The 22,442-nt window shown below is 38.3% G+C and overlaps 1 protein-coding gene across 1 annotated transcript in view; it reads left to right on the forward strand.

Moving 5' to 3' along the window:
* MCTP2 (multiple C2 and transmembrane domain containing 2) overlaps positions 1-22,442 on the forward strand; it is a 248,854-nt gene that overhangs the window by 184,040 nt on the left and 42,372 nt on the right. The gene's annotated exons all lie outside the window — the stretch shown is intronic.

A 22,442-nucleotide genomic window follows, 5' to 3' on the forward strand; every position in this document is an offset into this window, starting at 1 on the left:
AGGACTCCTAAGAGCATTTTTAAAGGAAAGGAAGATCCAAACTTGGCATCAGTTTTGTTTTTAGTGGCAAGGATGTGTGGCTCTGATACAAGCACAATTTTCTTTTTGATTAAGCAAATAGGTAGTCTATCGGAGTAACGGGAGACCATCCAAGACATTCTTGATCCAATTCCTAAGGGAATTGTTCTTTGCTATAAAGAGCATTGCTCACTAACCCCTGTGGGAGAGTTCTCGAATTAAGGCACCTTAGTCTATTTTAAGCACACTGAACATGTAAAGAGCTACTGCAGGCTTAATGTGAGCATATTGCAACCCTGCTTCTTTGAGTGCCAGAAATAAAGCTGTAAGTGGAGGAACTTAATACAGTGAACTGCTTTATTCCATCACTGTGCTAATGCTAATTAGATACACTTGCTTTATTACCCAGAGCGTTTTTCCTGTATTCATTCTGATCCAATCTTTCTGTGAATATGAAGGAATAAGTCTTAAGTGTTCAGTTGAAGTTTTTAGTCAGAATTGCTGCCTGATGTTCATGTGACCAAAGTCACATGAACATCCTTTAATCAGAGCAGATAATTTGCTGATGACTTTGAAAGGTGTATTTACCAAAATCAGACTCTCCACTGCTCAATTGCTACCTTCGGCAAAAACGCGTAATGAGAAATTTACTGTCTGGTTCTAGACCTGGAATGATGATCATTCTGGGTGAAAAAGCCAATAGTTGCAGCACATTACATGTTTTCTTTGTCTCATTTAGTTTAGTGCTTTTCTACTTTTTAAAGTAGCTGTTCTGCCTCTATGAGTGGTATGAGGATTTTTATTGGGCTACAGGTGATTGACTTGTTCCCATTTATTTAGAATCATCAAGAAATGTAAAGTGTAGAGTGGCCGGTAGCATGATACAAACCTTAACATGATGGGATTTTAATAAATACTTTATATTTAAAAGAGGGAAAAGATGATGATGTATTTAGAAAGGAATGCATGCATAAATACAAGTTAGAATCATTTTTTTTCTGTTTTTAAAAAAATCCCATTATACAGTCAAAAGGGGAAAATAAATGTCAACAAAACCTCTGTCTAGAAAAATACAGTCTAAAAGTCTTCAATTTATATTTAATATTAGTATTTTATGGACTTTTTATGTATAGACTTCCTCTAAAATCAGAATGGAATAAGCTACATTCTTCTAGAAGTGTTCAGTTTAGTGTTATTGTGACATTGACAGTTTGAAAATTACAAACAGTTACAGAGGATAATAAAAGTAGGGAACACATAATCCAGGTATCTTTCTGCAAAAGTATTGGGAATAAACTACCAGTTGTGATCATTCTCACACAAACCTAGAACTAATTGATGAACTAACTCTAAGAGAAGGCAAGACACCTAGTTTGATTTAACTCGCAATGAAGTGACCAGATCATTCCATGTCTTGTAGAAATAGTCAAAGACAATGACAAATAAACACCAAAAGTGGTATATTCTGACACCCAAGAAAATAGGTGGTTAATCAATGTTGATTTGGTAAACTTTCTATGTATGTTGCTCGAGCATGAGGTCGAGGCACAAAGGTTTTGTTAGAGGATGGGAGAAAAGTGAGGGTCAGAGCAGGAAAGGACTTTACAGTTCTGGACCCAATCTGAGTTGAGGTTTGCCAAAGTCATTCTTCCTTGATTGGTGCTGTTTTCTCCTTACCTCCTTCTAGGTGGAGGCTGGACTGGGAAGGACTGGGAAAAACAATTTCTTGCCTAGACCCAGTGTTTCCTTCCAAAGGTGTAAAATTGGTTTTCTGGTCAGTCTAGATAACCTTTCATAATTTCCCTAGATGTGTTCACCTTTTTTACATTATACTACTTTATTAGTTTTCTATTTCTATTGTAACAAGTTACCATACACATGAGTGGCTTAAGACAACACAAATTTATTATCTTCCTGTTCTGGAGGTCAGGAGTCTACCACAGGTCTCACTGCACTAAAATCAAGGTGTTGGAAAGGCTGTGTTCCATTCTGGGGAGAATATGTTCCCTTTCCTTTTCCAGCTTCTAGAGGCTGCCCACATTCCTTGGCTCATGGCCCCTTCCTGCATCATATCCAGCAAGGGCACAAGGTTCAATCCTCACATGGCATCACTCTGACCTTGCTTCTGCCCTCACATCTTTTCCGGAATTTATTTTTCTGCCCCCATCTTCCACTTTTAAAGACCCTTTGATTACATTAGACTCAACCAGATAATCCATGATGATCTTCCTTTGTTAAAGTCAAATGATCAGCAACCTTAACTCCATCAGTAGTCTTAATTTCTCTTTGCAGTGTAACATATTCACAAGGTCCGGGGAATAGGACGTGGATATCTTTGGGGTACTATTATTCTGCCTACCACAACCATGCCTATCTTCTATTTATGTTGCTTTCTGATGGATAAGGATTTCTGAAGCAAGAGCTGGTTCCTTGCATAGAAATTAATTTAGCATACATTTGGGGGGAGGGGGGAAGAGTTTATATATTATGGACATTTAAACCTGAGAATGGCTGAGAGGGCTGCAATTACAAATATACAGAAGTCACATGTTAGTAGTAACTTGAGAGACTGTTGGTATTTGGCTTGCTCTGTCTGCTTCCCTGTGCTCATAGTGTATGGCTGGAGGGTCAGACATCTAGGAGGAAGCTATGTTCCTCTCCACACAGCAGATCTTGAGTATCAGAACCCCAACGGGGAGAAGAATGGATGGGCTCGTTCTAGAGGGCAACCAAAAGGGGTAAAGGGACAAGGAGTGACTTGAAAGTTTGTCCAGGACTCAGATGTAGTTCCTGGTAAGTGGCTGAATGTTACTGGGCATAAGATCCATGGCATTTCCCCACTTGATTCCCTGCGGTTAACCAAAATACAAGCCATGTTTAAAGAACCAACAAAAGCCTATATTCTCTGTAAAACACCCCTCAGCATCCCAGAGAAAAGTGATTTTGCCCTTTTTCCTGGGCTATTGCTGTTTCTTTCTAAAATTTTTCTCAGTTTCTCAGTTCCTTACCCCATTCCCATAATTAAGGGTAATTTGCTATTAGAATTATCTAGTTAAATATCTGATCCTGTTATTTTTATTCTCTTAAAAATTCCATTAAAGACTTCTCATTTAGTTTACGATCACATCTTCAACTTACTACCATGACCTACAGGTCTTTCCACGAACTGGTCTATTGTTTTCCTTCTCAACGCCTTATTCCCTGTGTCTCTAGGAAAGTTCTATCATCACAAACAAGCTCATTCTTATTGCCCCTTAATGTTCACACACCCCCAACTCTAGTCCTAGCAACCACTTATCTGTCTTCATCACCATAATTTTGTCACTTCACGAATGTCATATAGAAGGAATCTTATATTATGTAACCTTTTGAAATGCACTTTTTTTTTTTTTTTTTCACTCAGCGTAATGGCTTTCAGATCCATCCGAGTTGCGGGCATCAATAGTTCACTCCTGTCATGAATTTTTGAAAAAGCAGAATACTGGGTAACAGCAGACCTAATCTCACATGATGACAGTCAGCTAAAGTTGAGTAGGGGGTGGACCCCTTGGAGAAGGTTTACAATCTGAGCACACCCTGGTCCCCAACGCTCCCTATGGTCTTACATCCGGGCTTCCTGTACTTTATATTTTACCCTGACCCCTGTGGGCATCTGTATCTGTAACCCCTGACAGTAGCTACCATTTCTGAAACTGATGTAAAATAAGCAGTGTTTCACACATTAATATATCTGATATGGGAAAACAAATTGTATCCCCCTTCTCAGATAAGATGGGGAAACAAAAGTATCAAGTAGTAAGTTTTGACAGAGTTAAAAAAATATCTGCATGTCCTATTATGTTTATGCAGTGTCTACAAATGTATTAGACCACAGTTTTTTTTTTTTTTAAAACACTGTTGACTACAAAGGAATTTGTACAGGTGTGGGGGAGAGGTGTCGGGGGTCATGGAGGTGGGACTTTTAGGAAGAATGCTGCTACTCGTTTATTCCCAAGGCCGATAATAGAGAAAGTGAGAAAAGCACACTGACAGCTGCTGCTCAGGACCTCGGCATCACCCCCCATTTTTGTACCCATCATAGTTTTGATGTGTGAGTGTGTGTGTGTTGCTCGGTTGGTGTCTTTCCTCCTTTTCTTCTTTATCACCCATCCTGGCCTTCCTCACTTTCAAAATCAGCTCTTTGTCCTTCATAGCAGCTGTAAAACAATAGAAGTGGCTGCTTGGGAGCGCTTAATTCCAAGCCTTTGGAAGGCATTCCTAGGTCAGTGCAAAATCATAGCCATTATTTCCTGTGGTATGTTACCTGCCATAAAAATTTTATTATAAAATATATTGTATATGCAAGGGAGTTGATAAAACCATGCACATACATGTACATTTTAAAGAATAAGAATCACTTGTTTACTTCCACTCAACTTAAACAATGAAAATTCCCATTATTTTATTTTTTATTTATTTATTTTTAAACATCTTTATTGGAGTGTAGTTGCTTTACAATATTGTTTTGGTTTCTGCTGTATAACAAAGTGAATCATCTATCTGTATACATATATCCCCATATCCCCTCCCTCTTGCGTCTCCCTCCCTCCCACCCTCCCTATCCCACCCCTCTAGGTGGTCATAAAGCACTGAGCTGACCTCCCTGTGCTATGCAGCTGCTTCTGACTAGCTATCTGTTTTACATTTGGTAGTGTATATATGTCCATGCCACTCTCTCACTTTGTCCCAGCTTACCCTTCCCCCTCTCCATTTTCTCAAGTCCATTCTCTATGTCTGAGTCTTTATTCCTGTCTTGCCCGTGGGTTCCTCAGAACCACTTGTTTTGTTTATATTCCATAAATATGTGTTAGCATATGGTATTTGTTTTCCTCTTTCTGACTTACTTCACTCTGTATGACAGATTCTAGGTCCATCCACCTCACTACAAATAGCTCATTTCATTTCTTTTTACAGCTGAAAAATATTCCATTGCATATATGTGCTGCATCTTCTTTATCCATTCATCTGTCAATGGACATTTAGGTTGGTTTCATGTCCTGACTATTGTAAATAGTGCTGCAAAGAACATTGTGGTCCATGTCTCTTTTTGAACTATGGTTTTCTCAGGGTATATGCCCCGTAGTGAGATTGCTGCGTGATATGGTGGTTCTATTTTTAGTTTTTAAAGGAACCTCCATACTGTTCTCCATAGTGAGAGTATCAATTTATATTCCCACCAACAGTGCAAGAGGGTTCCCTTTTGTCAACACCCTCCCCAGCATTTATTGTTTGTAGATTTTTTATGATGGCCATTCTGACTGGTGTGAGGTGGTACCTCATTGTAATTTTGATTTGCATTTCTGTAATGATTAGTGATATTGAGCATCCTTTCATGTGTTTGTTGGCAATCTGTATATCTTCTGTGGAGAAATGTCTATTTAGGTCTTCTGCCCATTTTTGGATTGGGTTGTTTGTTTTTTTGATATTGAGCTGCACGAGCTGCTTGTATATTTTGGAGATTAATCCTCTGTCATTTGCTTCATTTGCAAATATTTTCTCCCATTCTGAGAGTTCTCTTTTTGTCTTGTTTATGGTTTCCTTTGCTGTGCAAAAGCTTTTAAGTTTCATTATGTCCCATTTGTTTATTTTTGCTTTTATTTCCATTTCTGTATGTGGTAGGTCAAAAAGGATCCTGCTGTCATTTATGTCATAGAGTGTTCTTCCTCTGTTTTCCTCTAAGAATTTTATAATGTCTTGCCTTACATTTAGGGCTTTAATGCATTGAGTTTATTTCTGTGTATGGTGTTAGGAAGTGTTCTAGTTTCATTCTTTCACATGTAGCTGTCCAGTTTTCCCAGCACCACCTATTGAAGAGGTTGTCTTTTCTCCATTGTATATTTTTGCCTTCTTTATCAAAGATAAGGTAACCATATGTGCGTGGGTTTATCTCTGGGCTTTCTATCCTGTTCCATTGATCTATATTTCTGTTTTTGTGCCAGTACCATACTGTCTTGATTACTGTAGCTTTGTAGTATAGTCTGAAGTCCAGGAACCTGATTCCTCCAGCTCCATTTTTCTTTCTCAAGATTGCTTTGGCTATTCAAGGTCTATTGTGTTTCCATACAAATTGTGAAATTTTTTGTTCCAGTTCTGTGGAAAATGCCAGTGGTAGTTTGATAGGGATTTCATTGAATCTGTAGATTGCTTTGGGTGGTAGAGTCATTTTTACAATGTTGATTCTTCCAATCCAAGAACATGGTATATCTCTCCATCTGTCTGTATCGTCTTTAATTTCTATCATCAGTGTCTTATAGTTTTCTGCATACAGGTCTTTTGTCTCCTTATGTAGGTTTCTCCCTAGGTACTTTATTCTTTTTGTTGCAGTGGTAAATGAGAGTGTTACATTAATTTCTTTTTGAGATTTTTTGTTGATAGTGCATAGGAATGCAAGAGATTTAAGAGCATTAATTTTGTATCCTGCTACTTTACCAAATTCATTGATTAGCTCTAGTAGTTTTCTGGTAGCATCTTTAGAATTCTCTATGTATAGTATCATATCATCTGCAAACACTGACAGCTTTACTTCTTCTTTTCCGATTTGTATTCCTTTTATTTCTTTTTCTTCTCTGATTGCTGTGGCTAAAACTTCCAAAACTATGTTGAATAAGAGTGGTGAGAGTGGGCAACTTTGTCTTGTTCCTGATCTTAGTGGGAATGTTTTCAGTTTTTCACCATTGAGGACGATGTTGGCTGTGGGTTTGTCATATATGGCCTTTATTATGTTGAAGAAAGTTCCCTCGAGGCCTACTTTCTGCAGGGTTTTTATCATAAATGGGTGTTCAATTTTGTCGAAAGCTTTCTCTGCATCTATTGAGATGATCATATGGTTTTTCTCCTTCAATTTGTTAATATGGTGTATCACGTTGATTGATATTGAAGAATCCTTGCATTCCTGGAATAAACCCCACTTGATCATGGTGTATGATCCTTTTAATGTGCTGTTGGATTCTGTTTGCTAGTATTTTGTTAAGGATTTTTACATCTATGTTCATCAGTGATATTGGCCTGTAGTTTTCTTTCTTTGTGACATCTTTGTCTGGTTTTGGTATCAGGGTGATGGTGGCCTCGTAGAATGAGTTTGGGAGTGTTCCTCCCTCTGCTATATTTTGGAAGAGTTTGAGAAGGATAGGTGTTAGCTCTTCTCTAAATGTTTGATAGAATTCGCCTGTGAAGCCATCTGGTCCTGGGCTTTTGTTTGTTGGAAGATTTTTAATCACAGTTTCAATTTCAGTGCTTGTGATGGGTCTGTTCATATTTTCTATTTCTTCCTGGTTCAGTCTCGGCAGGTTGTGCATTTCTAAGAATTTGTCTATTTCTTCCAGATTGCCATTTTATTGACATAGAGTTGCTTATAGTAATCTCTCAAGTTCATTTGTATTTCTGCAGTGTCAGTTGTTACTTCTCCTTTTTCATTTCTAATTCTACTGATTTGGGTCTTATCCCTATCTTTCTTGATAAGTCTGGCTAATGGTTTATCAATTTTGTTTATCTTCTCAAAGAACCATCTTTTAGTTTTATTGATCTTTGCTGTTGTTTCCTTCATTTCTTTTTCATTTATTTCTGATCTGATCTTTATGATTTATTTCCTTCTGCTAACTTTGGGTTTTTTTTGTTCTTTCTTTCTCTGATTGCTTTAGGTGCAAGGTTAGGTTGTTTATTTGAGGTGTTTCCTGTTTCTTTAGGATTGTATTGCTATAAACTTCCCTCTTAGAACTGCTTTTGCTGCATCCCATAGGTTTTGGGTCATCATGTCTCCATTGTCATTTGTTTCTAGGTATTTTTTGATTTCCTCTTTGAATTCTTCAGTGATCACTTGGTTATTAAGTAGTGTATTGTTTAGCCTCCACGTGTTTGTATTTTTTACAGATCTTTTCCTGTAATTGATATCTAGCCTCATAGAGTTCTGGTCGGAAAAAATACTTGATACAATTTCAATTTTCTTAAATTTACCACGGCTAGATTTGTGACCCAAGATATGATCTATCTTGGAGAATGTTCCATGCACACTTGAAATGAAAGTGTATTCTGTTGTTTTTGGATGGAATGTCCTATACATATTAATTAAGTCCATCTTGTTTAATGTATCATTTAAAGCTTGTGCTTCCTTATTTATTTTCACTTTGGATGATCTGTCCATTGGTGAAAGTGGGGTGTTAAAGTCCCCTATTATGATTGCGTTACTGTCGATTTCCCCTTTTATGGCTCTTAGTATTTGCCTTATGTATTGAGGTGCTCCTATGTTGGGTGCATAAATATTTACAATTGTTATATCTTCTTCTTGGATTGATCCCTTGATCATTATGTAGTGTCCTTCTTTGTCTCTTGTAATAGTCTTTTTCTTAAAGTCTATTTTGTCTGTTATGAGAATTGTTATTCCAGCTTTCTTCTGATTTCCATTTGCATGGAATATCTTTTTCTGTCCCCTCACTTTCAGTCTGTATGTGTCCCTAGGTCTGCAGTGGGTCTCTTGTAGATAGCATATATACGGGTCTTGTTTTTGTATCCATTCTGCCAGTCTGTGTCTTTTGGTGGGAGCATATAATCCATTTACATTTAAGGTAATTATCGATATGTATGTTCCTATTCCCAATTTCTTAATTGTTTTGGGTTTGTTATTGTAGGTCTTTTCCTTCGCTTGTGTTTCTTGCCTAGAGAAGTTTCATTGGCATTTGTTATAAAGCTGGTTTGGTGGTGAACTCTCTCAGCTTTTGCTTGTCTCTAAAGGTTTTAATTTCTCCATCGAATCTGAATGAGATCCTGCTGGGTAGAGTAATCTTGGTTGTAGGTTTTTCTCCTTCATCACTTTAAATATGTCCTGCCACTCCCTTCCGGCTTTCAGAGTTTCTGCTGAAAGATCAGCTGTTAACCTTATGGAGATTCCCTTGTGTGTTGTTTTTCCCTTGCTGCTTTTAATATGTTTTCTTTGTATTTAATTTTTGATAGTTTGATTAATATGTGTCTTGGCATGTTTCTCCTTGGATTTATCCTGTATGGGACTCTCTGTGCTTCCTAGACTTGATTAACTATTTCCTTTCCCCTATTAGGGAAGTTTTCAGCTATAATCTCTTGAAATATTTTCTCAGTCCCTTTCTTTTTCTCTTCTTCTTCTGGGACCCCTATAATTCAAATGTTGGTGCGTTTAATGTTGTCCCAGAGGTCTCTGAGACTGTCCTCAGTTCTTTTCATTATTTTTTCTTTATTTTACTCTGCAGTAATTATTTCCACCCTTTTATCTTCCAGGTCACTTATCCGTTCTTCTGCCTCAGTTATTCTGCTATTGATCCCATCTAGAGTATTTTTAATTTCATTTATTGTGTTGTGCATCATTGCTTGTTTCCTCTTTAGTTCTTTTAGGTCCTTGTTAAATGTTTCTTGCATTTTCTCTATTCTATTTCCAAGATTTTGGATCATCTTTACTATCATTATTCTGAATTATTTTTCAGGTAGGCTGCCTATTTCCTCTTCATTTGTTAGGTCTGGTGGGTTTTTACCTTGCTCCTTCATCTGCTGTGTGTTTTTCTGTCTTCTCATTTTGCTTATCTTACTGTGTTTGGGGTCTCCTTTTCACAGGCTGCAGGTTCATAGTTCCCATTGTTTTTGGTGTCTGTCCCCAGTGGCTAAGGTTGGTTCAGTGGGTTGTGTAGGTTTCCTGGTGGAGGGGACTAGTGCCTGTGTTCTGGTGGATAAGCCTGGATCTTGTCTTTCTGGTGGGCAGGTCCACGTGTGGTGGTGTGTTTTGGGGTGTCTGTGGCCTTATTATGATTTTAGGCAGCCTCTCTGCTAATGGATGTGGCTGTGTTCCTCTCTTACTAATTGTTTGGCATAGGGTGTCCAGCACTGTAGCTTGCTGGTCATTGAGTGAAGCTGGGTGTTGTTGTTGAGGTGGAGATCTCTGGAAGGTTTTCGCCGTTTGATATTATGTAGAGCTGGAAGGTCTCTTGTGGACCAATGTCCTGAACTTGGCTCTCCCACCTCAGAGGCACAGCCCTGACGCCTGGCTGGAGCACCAAGAGACTGTCCTCTACACGGCTCAGAATAAAAGGGAGAAAGAAAGAAAGAAAGAAAGAAAGAGAGAGAGGGAGGGAGGGAGGAAGGAAGGAAGGAAGGAAGGAAGGAAGGAAGGAAGGAAGGAAGAGAGGATAAAATAAAGTAAGGTAAAATAAATTTATTAAAATAAAAAATCAAAATTATTTTTAAAAATTTTTAAAGTTAAAAAAAAAAAAAAACGACGGACAGAACCCTAGGACAAATGGTGAAAGCAAAGCTATAGAGACAAAATCTCACACAGAAGCATACACATACACACTCACAAAAAGAGGAAAAGGGGAAAAAAATAGTCTATCTTGCTCCCAAAGTTCACCTTCTCAATTTGGGATGATTCGTTGTCTATTCAGGTATTCCACAGATGCAGGGTACATCAAGTTGATTGTGGAGATTTAATCCGCTGCTCCTGAGGCTGCTGGGAGAGATTTCCCTTTCTCTTCTTTGTTCACACAGCTCCTAGGCGCTCAGCTTTGGATTTGGCCCCGGCTCTGCATGTACGTCGCCTGAGGGCGTCTGTTCTTTGCTCAGACAGGACGGGGTTAAAGGAGCAGCTGACTCCGGGGCTCTGGCTCACTTAGGCCGGGGGCGGGGGGCGGGGGGGGGGAGGGAGGGGCACGGAGTGCGGGGCACGGAGTGCGAGGCGAGCCTGCGGTGGCAGAGGCCAGCGTGACGTTGCACTAGCCTGCGGTGCGCCATGCGTTCTCCCGGGGAAGTTGTCCCTGGATCACAGGACCCTGGCAGTGGCGGGCTGCACAGGCTCCCCGGAAGGGGCGGTGTGGAGAGTGACCTGTGCTTGCACACAGGCTTCTTGGTGGCGGCGGCAGCAACCTTAGCGTCTCATGCCTGTCTCTGGGGTCCATGCTGATAGCCGCGGCTCGCGCCCGTCTCTGGAGCTCCTTTAAGCAGCGCTTTTAATCCCCTCTCCTCACACACCAGGAAACAAAGGCAAGAAAAAGTCTCTTGCCTCTTCTGCAGCTCCACACTTTTCCCTGGACTCCCTCTGGGCCATCCGTGGCGCACTAACCCCCTGCCGGCTGTGTTCACGCCGCCAACCCCAGTCCTCTCCCTGCGCTCCGATCGAAGCCTAATCCTCAGCTCCCCGCCCCTCCCGCCCCGGCGGGTGAGCAGACAAGCCTCTCGGGCTGGTGAGTGCCGGTCCTCTGTGCGGGAATCTGTCCGCTTTGCCCTCCTCACCCCTGTGGCTGCGCTCTCCTCCGTGACCCCGAAGCTCCCCCACTCCGCCACCTGCAATCTTCACCCGCGAAGGGGCTTCCTAGTGTGTGGAAACCTTTCCTTCTTCACAGCTCCCTCCCAGAGGTGCAGGTCCTGTCCCTATTCTTTTGTCTCTTTTTTTTTTTTCTTTCTTTCTTTCTTTTTCCCTACCCAGGTATGTGGGGACTTTTCTGCCTTTTGGGAAGTCTGAGGCCTTCTGCCAGCGTTCAGTATGTGTTCTGTAGGAGTTGTTCCACATGTAGATGCATTTTTGATGTATCTGTGGGGAGGAAGGTGATCGCCATGTCTTACTTCTCCATCATCTTGCAGGTCCCACCCTCCCGTTATTTTAGAGTTCTTCCTCTGCCTCTTTATTACTGAATCCTTCTTCCCTCATCCCCAGAAGTAGTGGTAACACTGAGTGTCTGTCATTTACTCATTGTGGTTTTACCACCTTTGTATCTATCTTGAACAGTGTAATTCAATTTTGTCTGCTTTTTTAAGATTTTATAAAGGAATTGTGTAATATTTTTACGTCTTACTCTGTGACTTACAAATTAATTCACTCAGTATTGTTTTTGACCTTCGTCCATTGGTCAAAATGTGACCGTCAGATATCTTCATTCTGTATATATATATATATACATATATATATATATATATATATAACTTTATGTATAAGTTATTTATCCATTCTACTCTAGAAAGGTATTTGAATTGATTGCAGGCTTGATTGGGGTTTTTTGTTTGTTGGTTGGTTTGCTTGTTTTTCAGCTATTATGAAAAGTGATCTTGTCAACGTTGTACATTTCATCTGGCGGACATGTGCAAGATTTTAGAGCAATGGCTCTCAATATGTAGTGCCTGGAGAGTAGCATCAGCATCACCTAGAAACTTTGCTGAAATGAATTTCTCGGGCCCCTCCCCAATCCTGCTGAACCAGGAACTGTAGGTGGGGCCCAGAGGTCTTGTCTACACCAGTCCTCTGGCATTTCCCATGCATGCTAAAGTTTGAAACCCACTGCTCCCAAGTTTATACCTAGGAGTAAAAATGATTATCTGATATACACATTCTGCTTAATAGTTAATGTAACCGTTTCCCAAGTTACTGAACCGTCAGCATCAAATAAAAGTTATCAGTGTTCTACATCTTAGAAAACTCTTCTCATTATATGACTTCTAAGTTGTGTCAATCTCTTGAGTTGTCATACTTTGTTGTGGTTTTAATTTCCATTTTCCTCACTACTAATAATATATATAGGTTTGGGGACCTTTCCACTCCTTTTTTCTCCTTTTGCCTAATTTTCTTCCCCCTTCTACCTTTTTATTGATTTGTAGAGGTGTTTTATGTAATCTAGATAGAACTTCTTTGTAATAGAAATATCTTCTCCAAGTTTGTGGCTTATTTTTTTTTTCATTATATATTTTGATGAACAAAATTCTGATACTTAATGTCAAATTTATTAATTATTTTTGCTGTGGTTTGTGCATTTTGTGTCACTGTAGAGGGATCGTTCCCAGTCTCAAAGTCATAAAGATGCTCTTTAATTTTTTTATGGTTTTACTTTTTATATTAAATTTTAAAATCTGCTTGTGAATTGATTTCATTTTTGTATTTTGGATACCAACTGATCCAGTACCATTTCTTGAATATTCTACTTTTCCTCAGAGATCTACAGTTTCCACCAGGTCATATTGTAAATCAGGTTTCCTTATATAGGTGGGCTTGTCCATTCATTGGTCTCTTGTCTACACCAGTACCAATGTTACACAAACATCATTTGAATTTAGCATTGTCCTTCCCAATTTGTTTTTCATCTTCAAGAATGCCTAGGCTCTTCTTGGCATTTTGCTCTTCCACGTAATAGTTAGAATTGACATATGTTTCACAAAATACAGAACAAGACAAAGCCAATATGGAAAATAAGTCAGAATCAAAATTATTGAGTTAACTGTCAGAATCATGCCATTGATAAAGAACAGCAGAATGAAGCCAAATTAGAAATAAAAATAAGAGAAAAATTGGTGAAGTAGAATATGTGTGTAAAATAAAAAGGAATAACAGTTAAAAGCTGTCTTTTTGAAAAACTAACAAAATGGGTTATTCGTTCCTGAGAGTTTTCAATGTACAGAGAGTAAAGACACAAATAAATAACAGCAGGCATTGAACGGGGAGATAATTCAGATGGGCAGAGATTAAACATATGAGGATATTATGAAGTTTTATGCTTAAAATGTTGAAAGATATATGAGAGAGATGAAACTTGTACCACAGTGTATCCAAATGACTGAAAAAGAATGAGAACTCGAATGGTCCTACACCTACTAAATAATTGGATCAGTGGTTTAATGTCTTACCAGAAAACAAATCATAGGCCCAGGCAACTTTAGAGACACGTTTTTACCAAACATTCAAGGAGCAGATAAATCCTATATTATACAGATTCTTTTCAATTGCCTTCTGGCTGTTATCTTTTCCATTGAAAAGTCAGTTGTCGGGCTTCCCTGGTGGCGCAGTGGTTGAGAGTCCGCCTGCCGATGCAGGGGACACGGGTTCATGCCCCAAGCCGGGAAGATTCCACATGCCATGGAGTGGCTGGGCCCGTGAGCCATGGCCACGGAGGCTGTGCGTCCGGAGCCTGTGCTCTGCAACGGGAGAGGCCACAGCAGTGAGAGGCCTGCGTACCGCAAAAAAAAAAAAAAAAAAAAAGTCAGTTGTCAGTTTGATTGTTATTCATTGTGGAAGAAATGTGATTTTTCTTTAAACTTCACTATATCTACTTTTCCCCTTTCTTTTGGTCATGAATTATATGCAGTTTTACTATGAGATGCCTGCCTGTGATTTTTTTCCCCTTCATCCTATTTGAGGTTCTTTAAATCTGTAACTTCACAGCTTTTATATTAGGTTTTTGGAAATTCTCATTCAATATCATTTATAGCTTTTCCCCATTTCTCTCTTACTCTCTTTTTCTGGACTCCAAGTTTTTACATCTAAATTAAAACTTTCTAAATGTGCCATGTAGCTGCTTTTTTTTTTTTTTTGGTGTATTTTGTCATCATGTTTATATCTGCTTTAAGTATAGATATTTTCTACTAATACTCCAAATCACAAATGCTCTCTTTTCTGCTCTGCTATTAAATTCATTTAGTGAGCTCTTCATTTCACTTATCTTTTTTAAAAAAATTTTTCCATTTCCATTGGATTCTACTTCATAGACCCCAGTTCTCTGCTGATATTCTCCATGTTATTTTAATCCATTTTCATGTATATATTAATATACACATATATATATATTATATTAATCATGGATATATATATTTTTTAAATTTTATTTTATTTTATTTTATTTTACTTTTTGCGGTACGCGGGCCTCTCACTGTTTTGGCCTCTCCCGTTGCGGTGCACAGGCTCCGGACGCGCAGGCTCAGTGGCCATGGCTCATGGGCCTAGCCGCTCCGCGGCATGTGTGATCTTCCCGGACCGGGGCACGAACCCATGTCCCCTGCATCGGCAGGCAGACTCTCAACCACTGCGCCACCAGGGAAGCCCTAATCATGGATATTTTAAAATTTATAACTGGTAACTCTTACATCTAAATAAACTTTTTGTTCTCATTGTCTGTCTTTCTCTTGATTTTTGGTCATTGTTTTTTAATCCTGACCATACCTGGTTATTTTTTTATCAAATACTGGATAAGATTTATTAAAACATTTTAGAGGATATGGAATATGTTATTTTCCACAAGAGAGGATGTAGAGGAGGCAGTGAGGGTCTAGCAAGTCAGAATGATCCAGTTAGGGATTGAAATGATCCAAGGTAGGAAGGATTTCAAGCATTTTGAGGATTGATCTATTTCTGGTTTTACCCCTATGCTTAGTGCTTCAGGAGTCTTAATAAAATTCTGTAGTGTTTACTAGAGCCCTTATTTTCGAAGAGTCCTTAACCTCCAGTTTTTATTTCCCAACTCAGTGTGATTGCCAAAAACTTTTAGTTCCCACTTTCTGCTTGGCCTCAACTTTTCATCCTAGCCTCACATGCTTTAGGAAACAGTAAATTTCTCAAGGGAACATGCATGCAGAATGTCAGGCTTGCATCTCTGCGATTCCTTTCGTCCTTCAAGTCCTGGCTGCCATAGTTCCCCTGCACTCCAATTTTTACCTCCCTAGATAATTAAGATTGAAGCGAGCTCTAAACTGCTCCTGTGTGTTCAGCCACTTGTCTTACACAGTGAATTGGCAAAAATAAAACAAAATATAACAAAAAAACTCTGAAGGAGTTTAAAGCAATAGCAAATTAAGATGTACCTCGCTGCATTTGTCTCTTATCCTTGATCTTGTCCCCTCAGGTCCTGGATGCCTTGATTCTCCCTAAATGTCTTCATACAGAGTTTGTATAGATTATTCAGTTTTCACAGCTGTTTGGGGGGTTTCTGTTTGTTTTTTGTGGGTTATTTTGTTTTATGCAGAAAGAATGAGAGAAAGCTTCAGCTTCATACTGAAAAGCTGAAATTTACACGTCTACTTAACATACAGGCTTAACAACAAGGGTGTCTAAGAATTTTTCAAATCAACCCATACCTCTCCCAGTTTATGGGCTTTTTCTGTCCCCTGTTTTACTACTAGATCGTCTCATTACACACAAATTAAACCTTTTTTTTTTTAATACATCCATGTTTATTTAGACTGGTATACACATTTCCCATTGCTTTTGAACACATACATTCTCATGTTCAGCCTTTTTATACCAGGGACGATTTTCCTTCTCTTTGAAATAAATCTATTATATGTACTTTCATGAGGGTCTTTGGGTGATAAGCACTGCTGGCTCATGCTTTTCTGGAAAAGTCTCAGTTTTACTTGTAAGACAATTTGCTAGGTACAAGTTTCCAAATTGAAAGACTGAAAGCATATGTATTTAAGTTATTCTACTCTCTCCTTGCTTCCCTTGTTGCATTGAGATATAAAGTCACTCAAATTGCTTTTTCTTTGAAGTTGAATTGTCTTTTCTCTCTAGCTGCTTGTGAATGTTTCTACTTTTTCCCCAAGTACTCTTCTGTTCTACCATGACATTTTTAGGCCTAAATTCTTCTTTATTTATCCTAATATGGGTTTTTTGGATCTTCCTATATGGTATATTTCAACAGTTCTGGAAAATCCTCAGGCATTGTATCTTCATATATTGCTTCCCCATTCTCTCATTAACCCTTTGCCCCCTCAACACCCATCAGACATATGTCAGACCTTCTTGTTTCTATCTTCCATGTCTTTTAACCTCTTACATATCTGTATCTTTGTTTCTCTCATCTCCATTCTGAAGAACTTCTTTGGAATAATTTCTCAGTTCACTAATTTTCTTATCAGCTGTTTATAATCTGTTAATCAACATAGCCATTGCATTTAAATTTTATCCTCTCCACTTTATATTGTTCCTCACCAGTAATCCAGCTCAGATTCCATGGTCCATTTTAAAAATAATTTTCTTTCCTTCTCTACCTTCATTATACTTATTAGCAACCTCAAGTAAGCATGGCTAGAGAAAAACATACAGTGCCTCCTGACAGTTATATTACATTTCGATGAGCCATTCTCTTTTCCTCTCTTCTAGACTATTTTATAACTTCTCTTCTGTCCTCAAACTCTAATACCTTCTCCCTGTCCTCACTCAGATCATGACCATGGTTGACACAAGTACCCATCTACTGCTATCTTGCCCTCACCATACCTACCTATCCCCCTACCAACATCTATGTCCGTATCCTCTGTTTTTCCTCCTCTAACTGTGAATCACTGAATTGTTGCTTCTGAAGACCAACCCTCCATCTGTGCACTGGCTCCTACTCCTACCCACTGTTTCAAAAATATTGTTCCAACTCTTCTTTCTTCTGTCTCCTACATCATCATTTTTTTCTCCCTCTCTCTCCTGTATTGTTGCTACATCCCCTTCCAGCTTCCACCCTGTTTCTCTGCTCTTTTTTATATCAAACTGTTTCATAGAGTTATCTCTACTCACTGTCTGTAGTTTTGCTCTTCTCTCTTAAACTCACTGTTATCTGATTTTTGTCTTATCACTCCAGTCACCTGCTCATTTCAAATCACCAATTTTCAGTGACCATCTTATTTAGAAATGTATTGTTGCCCTCCTCTTTGTTTATCTTGTTTTCTAGGACAGCACAATCTCCCAGTGTATCTCTTTTGCTCTGACTGCTCCTCAGTCTCCTTTTCTGGTTCCTTTTAATCTTCTCCAACCCATAAATTTGCACTTTTCTAGGGATCACTACACTTGTAGGCCATTTCTCTATTGTTATTTCCTTGTTAAAATTATCCAGTCTGATACCTTTAAATACCATCTGGATGCTGATAATATGCAAATCTGTGCCTCTAGCCCTAGCCTCTTTTCTGAACTCCAAACCTTCTATCCATTGCCTACTCTGTGTCTCTGCAGGAATGTCTAATAGGTGCCTCAGACTCTCCTTCTCCAAACCTGTTCTTTCTACAGACTATTGTCTCCATTAATGAACCAATCCAGTCTTCCAGTTTTTCAAGCCTCACAACTGGCTCCTGTTCCTTTCTCACTTCTTGCCTTTCTAATCTTCTTGCTCACTCTGTATCAGCCAAGGGGGTTCTTACTATTCCTTGAACGTACTAAGCATACTCCCATTTCCGGACCTTTGGATTTGCTGTTCTTCTGACCAGAAACACTGTTCACCTAGATTTGCACACTTCTCCAAGGGCTTTGCCCATATATTGCCCTTCTCAGCAAGGCTGTCTCTAACCACTCTACTTATAATTGCAGTCCCAGCCCCATCGCCTGGTATTCCCTTTCTTACATTCCTGTTTTGTTTTTTGTCACCCTCCTCATAGCCGTTCCTACCATCTGATGATGTATAATATATAGTTTACTTATGTATCAATCTCATCCCTAATCCCCAAATATAATGTAAGCTCTATGAAGGCTGTTTTGTTTGTTGGTTGGTTGCTTGGTTTTGTTCACTGTTGTGTCTAAATCAGTGTGGTTCATGGTAGGTGTTCAATAAATGCTGGGACAATCATTTTATGCATGAAGTAAAGCAGTGACAAAAAGATGGGGTTAGTGCGTTAGTGCTCAGGGTCGGGGTGAGGGGGTCACACTTCAGAGTGAGGAAATGTTCAAGCAGTAGCTTCCTAAATGAGAGAAGGATGTGTTCAGAAGCAAAATCCTGGACACCATTTCATCTCTTGGGGTCTGCAAATAGTGCAACATGACTAGGAATCTAGGATGCGTGGTGGGTGTTGGCTTATGAAATAGTCAAGTATCAGTCAGTTCGAGGAAGGTCTTAGATGTTAAACTATGAGGTCTAAATGTCATAAGGTAGGCCAGGAAGCAATAGAAAATATTCAGATGAAAAGACATGACATGACCTGTAGGTGTTTTTTTTTTTTTTTTTTTTTGGTTTTCTATTGTTTTGCTTTATTATGGTGGTACATAAGGCATGTTGTTTTTCTCTTTTTTTTTTTTTTGCGGTACGCGGGCCTCTCACTGCCGTGGCCTCTCCCGTTGCGGAGCACAGGCTCCGGATGCGCAGGCTCAGCAGCCATGGCTCACGGTCCCAGCCGCTCTGCGGTATGTGGGATCTTCCCGGACCAGGGCACGAACCCGTGTCCCCTGCATCAGCAGGCGGACTCTCAACAACTGCGCCACCAGGGCAGCCCCTGTTTTTCTCTTTTAATGACAATAAATCCAGGTATACTTTATTGAGAAGGGGCCACTTACTGATTTGTTGTCATAGAAATGAACTTGCATGTGGTCAAATTAAGAACAAATTGTTGCATTGTTTTCTCTTTAACCCTTGAGTTTTTTGGATCAGAACTAGCATAGTTTGTTTCACAGTACTCAATACCTTTATTCTAAAATAATCATCTGTGTGTGAATCTCCCCCCAATCTGGGCCAGACACATACAGGATGGATGTTCATAAAGCCTGATTATTTCAAGAGACACTGTTTACAAATGTCTAGATTTAATCTTTAGTGTGTAACAAAAGAACTGATTTTAACAATATTCTGAAAGGTGTGTGTGTGCTTCTCTTTCTCATTTTCTTTGTCATAGGGGCCACACCAGTGGTTTTCACAGAAAGTTAGACCCCTCTTCAGTACTTTTCAAACGAAACAGCTTCCAACCCCTTGAATATTCATTCAAAGTCATTGGGCTTTAAAGCAGCAGCGCCTTAACCAAACTAAATCAACTAGCCCTTCCTTTGTGCTTCTTGAGATGCTGTTTCTCCATACAATTTTAACCCAGGAGTCTAGTCAGGAAGGTAGATGTTTGGTTAATTTTTGTCTGTTTTTCTTCTAAAATACTCAGTTCCACTTTTATAATAATTTTCTCTTAAGCGTTAATTGACTTTATGAGGTGAATCTTGACTTCTTTATTCTATTCCTTAAAATTCAGTGTTTACTTAGGGATATAGGAATGGGTAACTTAAAACAGAGAGTAGATTTTCCATTAGCTGAAACTTGATATAGAAGTTTCTCAAAGATTTTCTACCACAAGTGAACATTTAATTTTGTTATTACATGCTTAGTGTTTATATGCTATCTTAAGTTATGTCATTCTACTACAAAGTAGAGTAGCAATTTGAGATCACCTAGTTAATCTGACCAATGTTGGGTCAAAGTTGTTATACTCTGAATAATGATCGTATTGAGCAGCTCCCCAAATTTCTGTGGCATCCTTAGCTATTTATGAGAACAAACATAAAATAATCCATGATTTTGTATGAGCACCCCTACCATAATATATATATGTGTGTGTGTATATATAAATAAACAAATATATATATATATATTTAAATGAGGATCTTGATTCCATTGTTCAATTTCTTTTAAACATTGTGAACAATGTGTAGGTCACAAATGGAAAATGCTAATTTATATAATCACACTTTGTATGTTTGTTTCATTTGTTTTAACAAATGCAATGTTTCTGGTTATTTAGAAACTTGATTTCATTTAATTGAGCTATTTCCTAGTCTTAAATCTACTCTCAAGGGACAGAAGGACAAAATCTTAAGATCATCTTAAATGAGTAAATCCTGAAGTATTTGGGAAAATAGCCATGCTATTGTATTTGGTATTCCAAGTTAACTACCTTATAGTGAGACATCCTCTTGGATGTATAGAAGATATTTAATAATTGGTTGGTTGGTCAATTTTATTTACCACTTCATAATGAAACCTGAGAAAAATGTAGCCTGATTTGTTCTTTAAAACTCTTTGTGACATAAGATAATATATTTCTCAGCCCTAAAGAAACAATACCTAAAGAAACAATACCTAGAGGATTCGTTCAAGAGATATGTTCGTCTATGGCAATGCTGACTAAGTTCCTCAATCACAGCTACCTTGGAACCACTGACTCCCTAAGATAGTATTTCTGTTTTTAGGTTTTCCCCCAGGAAAACGCAAGTGTCTTTATGAATCATTTTTCCTCATGATTTGGCATGCTTATATTCTTCATATCTATAGATATGCTTATATTCTTCATATCTAATTTCATAAAAATTATGGCAAACACATTTTGGGGTAGAAAGTGAAGAAATATTTGTAAGCTGAAGATTTGAGGTAATTTCTTAAAGTTATGTTTTTGGGGAAGGTTCAGATGGGGTCACCATAGCATCTGCATCATGGAACATAGGGAAACCTGCGTGGTAGGGTGAGAAGTTTCCTTGGTGTCAGAGAAATCAGGCTTCACTGATTCTGACATTTTATGGGTGGTTCTGTTTTAATTCTGAGTAGTTGTTCCCTTGAATGGATATATTATATTCACTTGTTGGTGGACATTTGGGCTGTTGACAGTTTTGTTGTTGTTGTTATTTGGAATGAAGCTGCCATGTTCTGAACATTTGTGCGCAAGTCTCTGGGTCATATGTTAAATATCTAGGAGTAGGAGAGCTTGAATTACAGAGGCGTATGCACAACTTTTTGAAAAACTGCCATGTGGTTTCCCAAATCAGGTATCATTTTGTATTCGTACCAGGAGTGTATAAGACCTCCAGTTGTTCCACATTGTCAACACTTTATATCTTGTCAGTTTTCTTTTTTCATTTTAGCCTTTCTAATATGTGCTATTTCATAGGAGTTATTTGCATTTTCCTGATGGTTAATCAAGTTGGATGTCTTTCCATGTGCTTTTAGACATTCATATAGATTTGTGTGTACGTGAAGAGTCTGATCAAATATTTTACCAATCTTTATTGAGTTGTCTTCTTACTAAGTTGTAAGAATTCTTTATATATTCCAGATACATGTTCTCTTTCAGTATATGTGTAGAAAATACTTTCTCCCATTTTGTGACTTTTTTTTTCATTTCTTAATTGTGTCTTCCAACGAGCAAATGAAGAATAATTTCAATGAAGTTTCCTTTTTATTTTATTTACATTATTTTATTGTGCTTTTTTGTCCTAAGAAATCTTTGGCCTACCCTCCCCTATGCCAGAGGTTTTCTCATATGTGTATTCTAGAAGTTTTGAAATTTTAGCACTTACTTTTAGATATTATGATTTATTTAATTTCTAAATATGGTAAGTGGTAAGGGTTAGTGATTTTTTTTTTCCCCACACATATATCCAGTTGTTCCAGGGCCATTTGTTGAAAAGACACTCTTTTCTCCCATTGAATTACCTTGGCAACTTTCTTAGAGATCAGTTAATTACATATATGTGGATTCTATTTTCTGTTCCATTACTATAGCTTTATAGTAAACTAAATTACGTAGTATAAGCTTTATTTTTTAAAATTGCTTTGATTATTCTGTTATTTACATTTCAATGTAATATTCAGAATCAGCTTGTCAATTTCTACAAAATTGGGATTGCTTGCATCTGGGGATCAATTTGTGAAGAACTGCCATCTTAACAATATTGAGTATTATAATCCATGAACTAGTGGCATTTCTGTCCACTTCTTTCTGTATTCTGTAACGTTCCTCAGTAATATTTTATAATTTCCAGGGAAGAGATCTTGCTCACGTTTTGTGAATTTTATTCCCATGTATTTTATGGGCTTTGGTTCTACTGTAAATGGAAAATCTTAAATTTTATTTTCCAGATTTTTGCTGCTAGTTTTAAAAATATAATTGAGTTTTAAAAAGTA

The sequence above is a fragment of the Globicephala melas genome, chromosome 2 (assembly GCF_963455315.2).
Source record: "Globicephala melas chromosome 2, mGloMel1.2, whole genome shotgun sequence".
Classification (NCBI taxonomy): domain Eukaryota; kingdom Metazoa; phylum Chordata; class Mammalia; order Artiodactyla; family Delphinidae; genus Globicephala; species Globicephala melas.